This window comes from Ostrea edulis, chromosome 4 (assembly GCF_947568905.1).
Source record: "Ostrea edulis chromosome 4, xbOstEdul1.1, whole genome shotgun sequence".
NCBI classification, from domain to species: domain Eukaryota; kingdom Metazoa; phylum Mollusca; class Bivalvia; order Ostreida; family Ostreidae; genus Ostrea; species Ostrea edulis.
The window spans coordinates 29739799-29751780 of NC_079167.1; positions in this window are offsets into that span (position 1 = coordinate 29739799).

The following is an 11982-nucleotide window of genomic DNA, read 5'->3' on the forward strand; positions in this document are numbered from 1 at the left end:
GTAGAAGTTAGCAGTCACAAACCAGCAGCCAATAAGTCTGTAGAAGTTAGCAGTCACAAACCAGTAACCAATAAGCCTGTAGAAGTTAGCAGCCACTAACCAGCAGCCAATAAGGCTATAGAAGAAAGTTCATCAGAATACTACGAGAAATCATACGGAATACTAAAAAGTAACACATAATAAATCAAAATTTATAATTTTTCAAACAATTAATCAACAAATTTCTAATTCCCGAGTTTCACACTTGAAGGCAATTTAGCTCACCTGAAAGTTCCTGGCGTTACATCACATGGGGGATAATGAATGTTGGTAACAGATTAATCTTTGAAGAGTCCACCATTTGAAGGAGTATGCAGGCAAGGAAGTAGACCCTTGGGACTATCATTTTCCGCCTTCAGTTTGGGGCTGTAGGGGTACCACCTGGGGGCCACCAAAAGGTGGGACTATTTTTCAGATCTCTCTAACAAATTAATGACTATAGGGTGTTGGAGTAAAACAAAACTGATAAAGGACTATAGAACAATGAAGTCAATTATTTTGTCGGGGTTTTTCAATTTAGTTAATGTTTTTCAATTTGAATTAAATTGAAGGTTTGGTAATTATTTTAGATAGATAGAATCCATTATTTAGACATTTTAAAATCACAATATAGTAGCTTTGTATATTTTTTGTGTATAAATGTGATGGATGTGTCTATGGATTAGGTGTTCTCTGTGTTGGGCTTGTGCCCCTCCCCGGATACCCCAGCGATCGTGCGGCGTAACACCGCGTCCCCGAATTTACACATGAGTGGGTTGGTAGGCAATGTAGGCTTTAGTCTAGACAACCCACGGAGTGGGAGTGCCCACAGCGGTATGAAAAACCCTAAGTTAGAGTTGTTTTCTCAGGGAATATTCATGGGTGGTGATTATTTCACTCTGTCCTTGCCTTCTTGTTTGAGGGAGGAGTTGGGAGGTTAAGGGGTGCCAATGGTAGGGGTGAGGTTTACTCGTCCCCAGTTCAGTTCTCAATATATTGACAGATCCAATTGTAGATGGGGATCTCCATATTGTAGGTGCGACTCCCCGGATAATTTATTAGTTTTGCTTCACCCAAGAAAAGTTCTAACCATGATATCCGAAGGTTTAGGGACTTAGATAGGTTGGCTGACGACTCCTTGTCCCCCATGGGGGGAGGGGGTCGGTTATACCCGATGTTCCAGTGAGGTCTACTACGACTATACAGTTGAAGGTTACATATCCAGTTCTGGGAATCTCCCAGAATATCATACCCTAGTCACTGCATCCCTTCACTCCAGTGTCGGGGGGACCAGCCCTACCCCCTCACAGATAACCTGATGACCAGGCCCCAGGTCAGTTCAGTGAGAGTTTGTATCAGAGGTTCTAGTCAGCACCAGCATACCCCTACTCTAGGTCAGTTCAGTGAGAGTTTGTATCAGAGGTTCTAGTCAGCACCAGCATACCCCTACTCTAGGTCAGTTCAGTGAGAATTTGTATCAGAGGTTCTAGTCAGCACCAGCATACCCCTACTCTAGGTCAGTTCAGTGAGAGTTTGTATCAGAGGTTCTAGTCAGCACCAGCCCTACTCTAGGATCGTATTCCTAATGTTGGGGCCGGGGTTTACCCCCCGAAACTCACAAGCTCCCACAGTCCCTCCATTGTCTCGATCTCCTCACAGGGCCCTCTACGATACAGTACAGCTTTGCAAAAACCTACTCATTCCATGCCCTTGACTCTGTGTCTGGGAGAGTGCCCAGTACGCGTACTCCTTGGTATCTCCCAAGGTTAGTGTCTATGTGAACACATATATGCACCACATCGTTGCCATGACAGTCCCCTATCAGCAGCAGGGGCCTTCTGCTCATTTTCAGGCACAGTCTGGCACCCCTGTTTGTAAGGGGAGGGAGAGGGGGTGTTCGAGTAGCCAACGTTATAGTCCCCAGGTAGGTAAACCAGAATCACATACTGCGGTTTGCCATTCTCTGAACGTTCCACCTAGGGGCTAGCCCCAGTGCCTCATACACCCTTCCCAGTCCCCAGATACTCTTCTACTGGGGAACACGCGATTGACACGGGTAGAAACGAGCCTAGGTACATGTACACGGATTCGCTGTAAGATGGGAATTCTATTAGGAAATCCCTCTTGCACAAGATTGTTTGGCTAGCTTTGCAGTCAACAATGAAGAGAGATGGAGCATCATAACCAATTCTATTTCTCCTTAGATGACACTTCGAACGACTATATTACATCGTGTTGTTGGAGATGGACGATGACCTCTCACTGGCTTAGAAGCGGTTCGGATCGTCAGCACACACACCAGATGAATTTCCAGTCAGTTTTTAGAATATACGAGAATCGCTATACCAGAGGGCGGACAGGGTCCTCAGCTTAGCGATACACGCTTTCCCATCTATGCCCACACATATAATTTTAGACTGCGTTTTGTAGTCAAGATTTGTACGCCCTGCTGAGAATTGAGGAACTGGAGAAGAAAATGCGGGGGCACACTCCTTCCCCCGAAATGCACCTTTCATCACAGCAGGGACAGAAATACTTGGTTGCTTCAAGTGTGGGATCTTGGCTATTTCAAGATGGACTGTCCGGAGCTCAATTGGAAGGATGCACCCAGAAGGCAGGAGGCAACGGTGAAGCCTAAGGAAAATTCCGAGGCCCAACGGACACTTGAGCTTCAAGGGCGAGGAGCGACAATCCGTCCACCGATAGCTAAAGATGGACCTATCCACGGAATGTATGGATGCTTACACCGGAACGCTCTCCAGCAAAGGCCCACGATATTGGTATCGGACACTGACAAAGCATGGACACACTCATTAGACGAGTCATCGGGAAAAGGGACAAACATGCACTCTCTCGTGTGCGTCGTTTAAAGAAGAGGTAAAGATATTCCGAGTCTGGTTACAGGGGGTACCTGAGGAGGAGGAGGAATCTGAGTACTACATCATTGGGTTGGAAGAAGACAAGTTTGAGGTCTTCTTCATGGATGAGTCATGTGTTCCAGAAAGATTCGAATTCCCCTAGCATATTGCAGTGCCAGAGCTGAAAGGGTTTAGTGCAAGGGACCTGGGGGATTCATCAGGTCAGGAGGACTCGCCTGTTCAAGAGGAGTACGTGGATACCACCATAGTCTATGAGGAGCTTGACCCCTAATGGTCAATAAAGCAACATGTTACCTTCGTGCAGGCTGAAAAAAACGCAAGGATACGCCTACGGAATCTGGAATACAGTTCTTATTTCTATGTGGCTCCCTTGGATGATCAGATTATGTGGGAACGGAGTTCCTGCATCAGCATAAAGCTCGCCTAGATTTGGAGCACGATACTCATGGGAGAGGAAACAGCCCCCATGACATTCGGGCTTTCTGGGGAGAAACAGGAGGCCCAGATCTCTGTGACCAAGACAGTCCGGTCAGTTCTAAGCTGTAAGTTTCCTTTGTTGATATGACCCTACATTATATAAAATTAGGAACTTTCAGGTGAGCTTAATTGCCCATAAAGGCCTATACGATCCCTTTCTATGGTTCTGTATGTTTGACTTCGTTGCTCTCTATCCGTATATCAGCTTCGTTTCGTTAGATCACTTAATTACCGTGGGATCATCATAGTTCGTGGGGGATTGATGTTCGTGGATTTCGTGGGTCTCTCTTACATACGAATTTACGTGTCCTCAAACATTTTTAAAACCAAGTAGAGTTATCTCTCCTAGTGACATCGTATCGCTTACCCACGAAATTACGTCCCCACGAACCAGCAAAATTTTTCTTCCCCACAAACATTGCCCACGAGAATAAAAATGATTCCACAGTATTAGAGAGGTCTGAGAAGTGGACCCACCCTCGCGAGGCCCCATCTGGTACCCCTACAGCCCAAAAGTGAGGGTGGAAAACCATAGCCCTAATGGTTCTCTTTCTTCATTGCATAACCCTTTTGCGGACTCTTCAAAGATTAAGTTGTTATTAACCTCCACTATGACCCTTCATGATGTAAAATCATGAACTTTCAGGTGATCTCAATTGCCCTTAAAGGCCTATTTGACTCCTTTTAGGAGTTGTGTGTGTTTGACCTCGTTATTCACTAGTCGTTTATCAGTTTTGTTTTATTTCAACAGGCTTTAGTCATTTATAAGACAGCTAAGTCTGAAAAGTGGCCCCACCCTTGGGAGGTACCAGGTAGTACCCCTACAGCCCTAAACTGAGGGTGGGAAATTATAGTTCTAGGGGTCCCCTATCTTACCTGCATAATCTTTTAGTGGACTCTTCAAAGATTAAGTTGTTATTAGCCTCCATTGTGACCCTACATGATGCAAAATCATGAACTTTCAGGTGAGCTGAATTGTCTTTAAAGGCCTATGTGATCCCTTATAGGGTTCTACATGGTTGACTTGATTGTTGTCTGGTCGTTTATCAGTTTTGTTTTATTCCAACACCCTATAGTCATTTATTAGAGAGGTCTGAAAAGTGGCTCCACGCTTGGGAGGCCCCAGGTGGTACCCCTAGAGCCCCAGAGTGAGAGTGGGTAATGATAGCCTTATTGGTCCCCTTGCTTGCCTATATACTCTTTTAGCGGACTCTTCAAATATAATTTGTTAATGTAGCCTTCATTATGATCCTACATTATATAAATTTAGGAACTTTCAGGTGAGCTTAAATGCCCTTAAAGGCCTATGTGATCCCCTTTTAAAGATTCGATATGTTTGACTTATTTGTTCTATAGTCCTTTAACAGTTTTGTTTTATTCCAACACCCTATAGTCATTTATTAGAGAGGTCTGAAAAGTGATCCCACCTTTTGGTGGTCCCCCTACAGCCCCAAACTGAGGGCGGAAAATGATAGTCCTAGGGGTCCACTTCCTTGCCTGCATACTCCTTTTGTGGACTCTTCAAATATTAATCTGTTATCAACATTCATTATTCCCCTATGTGATGTAACGTCAGAAAATTTCAGGTGAGCTCAATTGCCTTCAAATTGCCTTAAAGTGTGAAGCGACCGCCGAGGTGACCGAGAGGTTAGAGCGTTCGCCCCGCATGCGGAAGGTCGGGGTTCGAATCCAGGCCGTGACAGACCTAAGTCGTTAAAAAACAGGTAGTGAGAGTTCCATCGCCAAACGCTCGGCATTAGGTGTGAATGTCACGGGTCCTCGGAGATGACCTTAAAAACGGATGACCCGTGTCACAGTAAGTGTGGCACGCTAAAGAACCCTCGCTGCTCAATGGCCGTAAGCGCCGAGCATAGGCCTAAATTTGAAGCCCTTCACCGGTCTTGGTGACGTCTCCATATGCGAGACGTTAAGCAAGAATCAATCAATCAATCAAGTGTGAAACTCGGTAATTAGAAATTTGTTGATTAATTGTTTGAAAAATTTTGATTTGTTATGTGTTACTTTTTAGCTCACCTGAGCCTTCGGGAGCTTTTTTGATCAAAATTTGTCCGTTGTCTGTCGGCGTCGTAAACTTTTCACATTTTCATCTTCTTCTCAAGAAGCACTGGGCCAATCATAACCAAACTTGGCCAAAAGCATCCTTGGTTAAAGGGCTTTCAAGTTTGTTTAAATAAAGGGTCATGCCCCCTTCAAAGGGGAGATAATCACAAAAAAGGGTGGAGTCATTTTAAAACCTTCTTCTCAAGAACCAATGAGCCAGAATAGCTGAAATTTATACGAAAGCTTCCTGACATAGTGCAGATTCAGGTTTGTTCAAATCATGGCCCCCGGGGGTAGATTGGGGCCACAGTAGGGGATCAAAGTTTTACATAGAAATATATAGGGAAAATCTTTAAACATTTTCCTCTCAAGAACCAATGAGCCAGAAGAGCTGAAATTTACATGAAAGCTTCCTGACATAGTGCAGATTCAAGTTTGTTCAAATCATGGCCCCCGGGGGTAGGTTGGGGCCACAATAGGGGATCAAAGTTTTACATGAGAATAAGTAGAGAAAATCTTTAAAAATCATCTTCTCAAGACCCAACGAGCCAGAAGAGCTGAGATTTATATGAAAGCTTCCTGACATAGTGCATGAGTTTGTTCAAATCATGGCCCCCGGGGGTAGGTTGGTGCCACAATAGGGGATCAATGTTTTACACGAGAATAAGTAGAGAAAATCTTTAAAAATCATCTTCTCAGGAACCAATGAGCCAGAAGAGCTGAGATTAATATGACAGCTTCCTGACATAATGCAGATTCAAGTTTTTAAAAATCATGGCCTGCAGGGGTAGGTTGGGACCACAATACGGACTAATATATATGGAAAGTCTTCAGATATTGGCCAAGGTAGGTTTGAACATAAGTGAATTACAGTAGATTATTTCACATTTTTAAACATGAAAATAATTAACGAAACGTTTTGTTGCTGCGATAATGGCTTGTATTGCTTCAAATAATTTTAGCTCACCTGTGTCAGAGGCTCAAGTGAGCTTTTCTGATCAAAATTTGTCCGTTGTCTGTCGTAAACTTTTTAAATTTTCGACTTCTTTTAAAGAACCGCTGGGCCAATTTCAAACAAAATTGCCACCACAAAGCATCATTGGGTGAAGGGTTTTCAAGTTTGTTCGAATGAAGGGTCATGTCCCTTTCAAAGGGGAGATAATCACAAAATTGCAAAAATAGGATGGGGTCATTTAAAAATCCTCTTCTCAAGAACTACTGTACCAGAAAAGCTGAGATTTACATGAAAGCCTCCTGACACAATGCAGATTCAAGTTTGTTCAAATCATGGACCCCGGGAGTTGGATGGGGCCACAATAGGGGATCAAAGTTTTAGATACAAAAATATAAGGAAAATCTTTAAAAATCTTATCAAGAACCACTAAGCCAGAAAACCTGATATTTATATGAAAGTTTCTTGACATATTTCAGATTTCATTTGTTAAAATCATGGCCCCCAGGGGTAGGACGGGGTCACAAGAGGGGATCAAAGTTTTACATACAAATATATAAGAAAAATCTTGAAAAATCTTCCTCTCAAGAACCACTGGGCCAGAAAAACTGATATTTACACGAAAGCTTCCTGACATAGTGCAGATTCAAGTTTGTTCAAATCATGGACCCCAGGGGTTGGATGGGGCCACAATAGGGGATCAAAGTTTTAGATACAAAAATATAAGGAAAATCTTTAAAAATCTTATCAAGAACCACTAAGCCAGAAAACCTGATATTTACATGAAAGTTTCTTGACATATTTCAGATTTCATTTGTTAAAATCATGGCCCCCAGGGGTAGGACGGGGTCACAAGAGGGGATCAAAGTTTTACATACAAATATATAAGAAAAATCTTGAAAAATCTTCCTCTCAAGAACCACTGGGCCAGAAAAACTGATATTTACACGAAAGCTTCCTGACATAGTGCAGATTCAAGTTTGTTCAAATCATGGACCCCAGGGGTTGGATGGGGCCACAATAGGGGATCAAAGTTTTACATACAAATATATAGGACAAATCTTTAAAAATCTTCTCCTCAAGAACCACTGAGCTAGAAAAGCTAAGATTTACATGAAAGCTTCCTGACATAATGCAAATTCAAGTTTGTTCAAATCATGGCCCCCGGATGGTTGGATGGGGCCACAATAGGGGATCAAAGTTTTACATACAAATATAATGGGGAAATCTTTGAATATGAGCCAATGTGACTCAGGTGAGCGATGTGGCCCTTGGGCCTCTTGTTATGATAATTTTTTGTCCATGATTTGGACTACCGTATGACAAAAATTCAAGTGTAGGTTGTTGATTATAGTACATGTAATTTGTAATATTCTGTATGGCTTGTAGCAGTGCATTTCTGCAATGTATATAATTTGGACCAAAAAAGAAATAAAATAATGGTAGACATTTTCAACTGAATTAATACACTTAGTACACACTGGAGTATCTGATAAAATGTGATGATATAAATCTCCTTTGAAGTTACTTGCATTGTTTCATTGTGGACAATGTATTATATTGTATTGATGGTTTACCAAATTGAAAAGTTCATTACCCCCTTTTTTTGTTGTTGCAAAAATAGGAATGCATTTTTAAAGATACTGATTCACGATTTTTCCCGAAATTTTGTTTTTCACTTTTAATGATCAAAATCTACTGTCTAATGTGTTTAAAAGATTTCACATACAAATTAAGGTTATACATTACCACAGAAGCTCATTTTAGAGAGTTTATTATTTGTTTTTAAACAAAGATTGCAATATGTTATTGTTTACGAAATTTTCAAAAGAAATTGATATCGATCTAAGTTTATTATATCTTTCACATTTCAAGCATTCTTTGGGTAAAATGTGTCATCTAAAAGTTAAAATTCGTGACAAAATTAAGATGCTTTATATTACAAAATTAATATTTAACTTGTTTGTATACATACAACGACTTGAGTCTTGGTTTACATAACACAGATGTAAGGCTAAAATATGGCTTTTATTCTTGCGTTCAGAAGGTCAAATTTTGGCTGTCAACATAAATGAGTTATATTTTTAATGTTCAACTTCAAAATGCAAAATATTTTTCTCTCTCTCAAAAATCGTGAACCAGCCTCTTTAAGACTTTTGAAAGAAGATATTCCAGAGGCACCGTTAGTGTAATCTGGCAGACTGTTCCATTGTTTAACAGGGGAAGGAAAGAAACTTTCCAAACAAGATGTAGTTCTAAATGGACGACTTTTGAATTGAACGCTATTATTTCTTACATTGTGCATTTCACCGAGATTAATGTTGTGATTTTGTGTGTGAGATCATCTATGTAGATGTTATTGTAAATGTCTAAAAATAAAGCATGATAAAAAAACAAAAAAAAAAAAAAAAAAAAAACAACAACAAAAAAACAAGAAGAGATTACTGTTTCATTGACGTAACTCAGAATATGATAATATGTTCTGATGATTTCGTATCCAAATGTCTTTCTCCTCTCATAAATTCACCACACACCATTCTTCCATCAAGATAAACATGAAAGAAGAATCAATGATCAAATAAAACTAACTTTCATTTATTCTTCATTCAAGGGCGTCGGCAAAGGGGCAGCATGGGCGGCGGTCGCCATCCCTATAATTTTGCAAAAAATGAATAGATAAATAAAAATACAAAGTTAGAAAATTTATAACGGCGAATCTGCTTGTTGGCGCGGCGAGTGTTTTCCACACACACACACACACACGCACACACACACACACACACATATATATATATATAGCACTAAATAATCACAACTAGGTACTGAAAATTTTCGCCCCAGCCCGGGGTGTATATATATATATATATATATATATATATATATATATACATATACAAAGCAGTAAGATGACCAACGACACGAACAACCAAATTTGTGATTTTTAAGCATGAAAATAATTAAACAAAACGTTTTGTTACATCGATAAAGGCTTGTACTGCTTCAAATATTTTATAATATTTTTTTGTCCATGATTAGTTCCACCGTATAACAACAGTTCAATATGTATTTATATATGTGTGAAAGAGAACAGAGCGGATAAGATGCCCCTGTGGTTCAAGTGCTTGTAGCAATACATTTCTGCAATGTATATAATTTGGACAAATAAAAAAAATAAAAATGAATGGTAGACATTTTCAACTGAATTAATACATGTAGTACAGACTGGTTATTCGTGTCGTTGGTCATTTTAGTGCTTTGTATAATTTTTTTGCATTGTTTTTTTCCCCTTCTTTTTTCTATTTATATCGATATTTTGATTAGAATTCATATATGTGATATAACAGCGATCCGTGGCCAATGGAGCGGCGGAGTTTATACAAACGCAAGATGGGATGTACAGGTATGTCCCTGTACCTGTATGTCACCTGTACCTGCATGTCACCTGTACCTGTATGTCACCTGTACATCACCTGTATGTCACCTGTACCTGTATGTCACTTGTACCTGTATGTCACCTGTACATCACCTGTACCTGCATGTCACCTGTACATGTATGTGACCTGTACCTGTATGTCAACTGTACCTGTACATCACCTGTACCTGTATGTCACCTGTACTTGTACAGGTATGTCACATGTACCTGTATGTCACCTGTACTTGTACAGGTATGTCAACTGTACCTGTATGTCACCTGTATTGGGTCATAGACATGCAGTAGAGGAAATTCCAGTATAGAAGTTATTGCCCTTGACAACATTTTTAGAATTATAAATAATTGATTATCTATGGAAAATAAAAACTTTTTCAGTATCAAAAGTTTACCAGATTTTTTATTTTATTCAGTGAATAAAGTTCCTCTGAAAGATATATTTCTATCATGCGCAATATTTAATTGAATAAAGATTTTGCAAAAACCTATGACATCACATGAGGATCGATCAACCTTAAGATAGTTTTGTGAAATGGAACTGTCGTATTTTATGATTGTCATTTATGACTTAAAAGACTCTTATGATCTATCTTATGACAGATCTTAAGATAGTTTTGTGAAATCCGGTCCAGATCTAGTCTTCTAAATTTCGCACTACAAATCACCACTTTCTAGTAGAGATTAACAGATGGATTAGTATTCCATGTAATGAAAGATTTCGCGTTTTGTGCAACAAATCAAAAATTGCAGACGTCATGATTTTAACAAACTTGAATTTGCACTATGTCAGGAAGCTTTCATGTAAATTTGTACTTTCCTAGCTCAATGGTTCTTGGGAAGATTGAAGATTTTACCTACATCGTATATATTCACATAAAACTTTGATCCCCCATTGTGGCCCCATCCTACCTCCGGGGGTCATGACTTTAACAAACTTGAATCAGCACTATGTCAGGAAGCTTTCATGTAAATTTATATTTTCCTAGCCCAGTGGTTCTTGAGAAGAAAATTTTCCCTATATAATTATTCACATGTAAAATTTTGATCCCCTATCATGGGCCCCATCCTAGCCCCGGGGGGGGGGGGGGGGGGGGGGGGGGGGGGGGGGGGGGGGGGGGGGGGGGCTATGATATTAACAAACTTGAATCTGCACTATTTCAGATAGCTTTCATGTAAATTTTAGCTCTTCTGGCTTAGTGGTTCTTGAGAAGATTTTTAAATGACCCCACCCTATTTTTGTGATTATCTCCTTTATGAAGTGAACATGACCCTTCATTAGAACAAACTTGAATGCCCTCCCCCCAAGGATGCTTTGGTGAAGTTTGGTTGAAATTGGCGCAGTGGTTCTTGATGAGAAGTCGAAAATGTGAAAAGTTTAAAGACAGACAGATGATGGACAACAGGTGATCAGAAAAACTCACTTGAGCCTTAAGCTCAGGTGAGCTAAAACAAAATCAGAAATCTATGAGTTAGTCTGTCCTCCTCAACATATTTAGCAAATACATTTTCACTACATGTATATAGTATATTTGTACATACTCTGACCTTATTCATACTCAGATGTATTTTTATCTAATGTACCTCTTGTACCATATACATGTATAATGTGGTTTGAGGGAATAAATGACCTTGAATTTGGGTGTACACAGTAAGATGGGTTATTAAATATGCTTCATTACTGTAAGAGCTGGTTTGCTAGAAATTGTTTATTGTCTAACTATAATATTGGTTGATCAATGTTTGGAAGCCTTGATGATTCAGTGTTGTAAGTCATTAAATATTATCAAAAAATATTACAATGTTGTCTAACTATAATATTGATTGATCGATGTTTGGAAGCCTTGATGATTCAGTGTTGTAAGTCATTAAATATTATCAAAAAATATTACAATGTTGTCTAACTATAATATTGATTGATTGATGTTTGGAAGCCTTGATGATTCAGTGTTGTAAGTCATTAAATATTATCGAAAAATATTGCAATGTATAAAAATAAAAATTCAAGAAAAATACTGAAAATTAATTAAAATCACTGTCTAAAACAACTTGTTGAGATTTTGTTTAGTACCCTTGTCACACATATTTATTTTACATTTTTTCCAAATAAATGTAGGGGTTAATAAGTATCAATCACCCGGTTCATTTTAACTTTCCTTTAGTGTTGT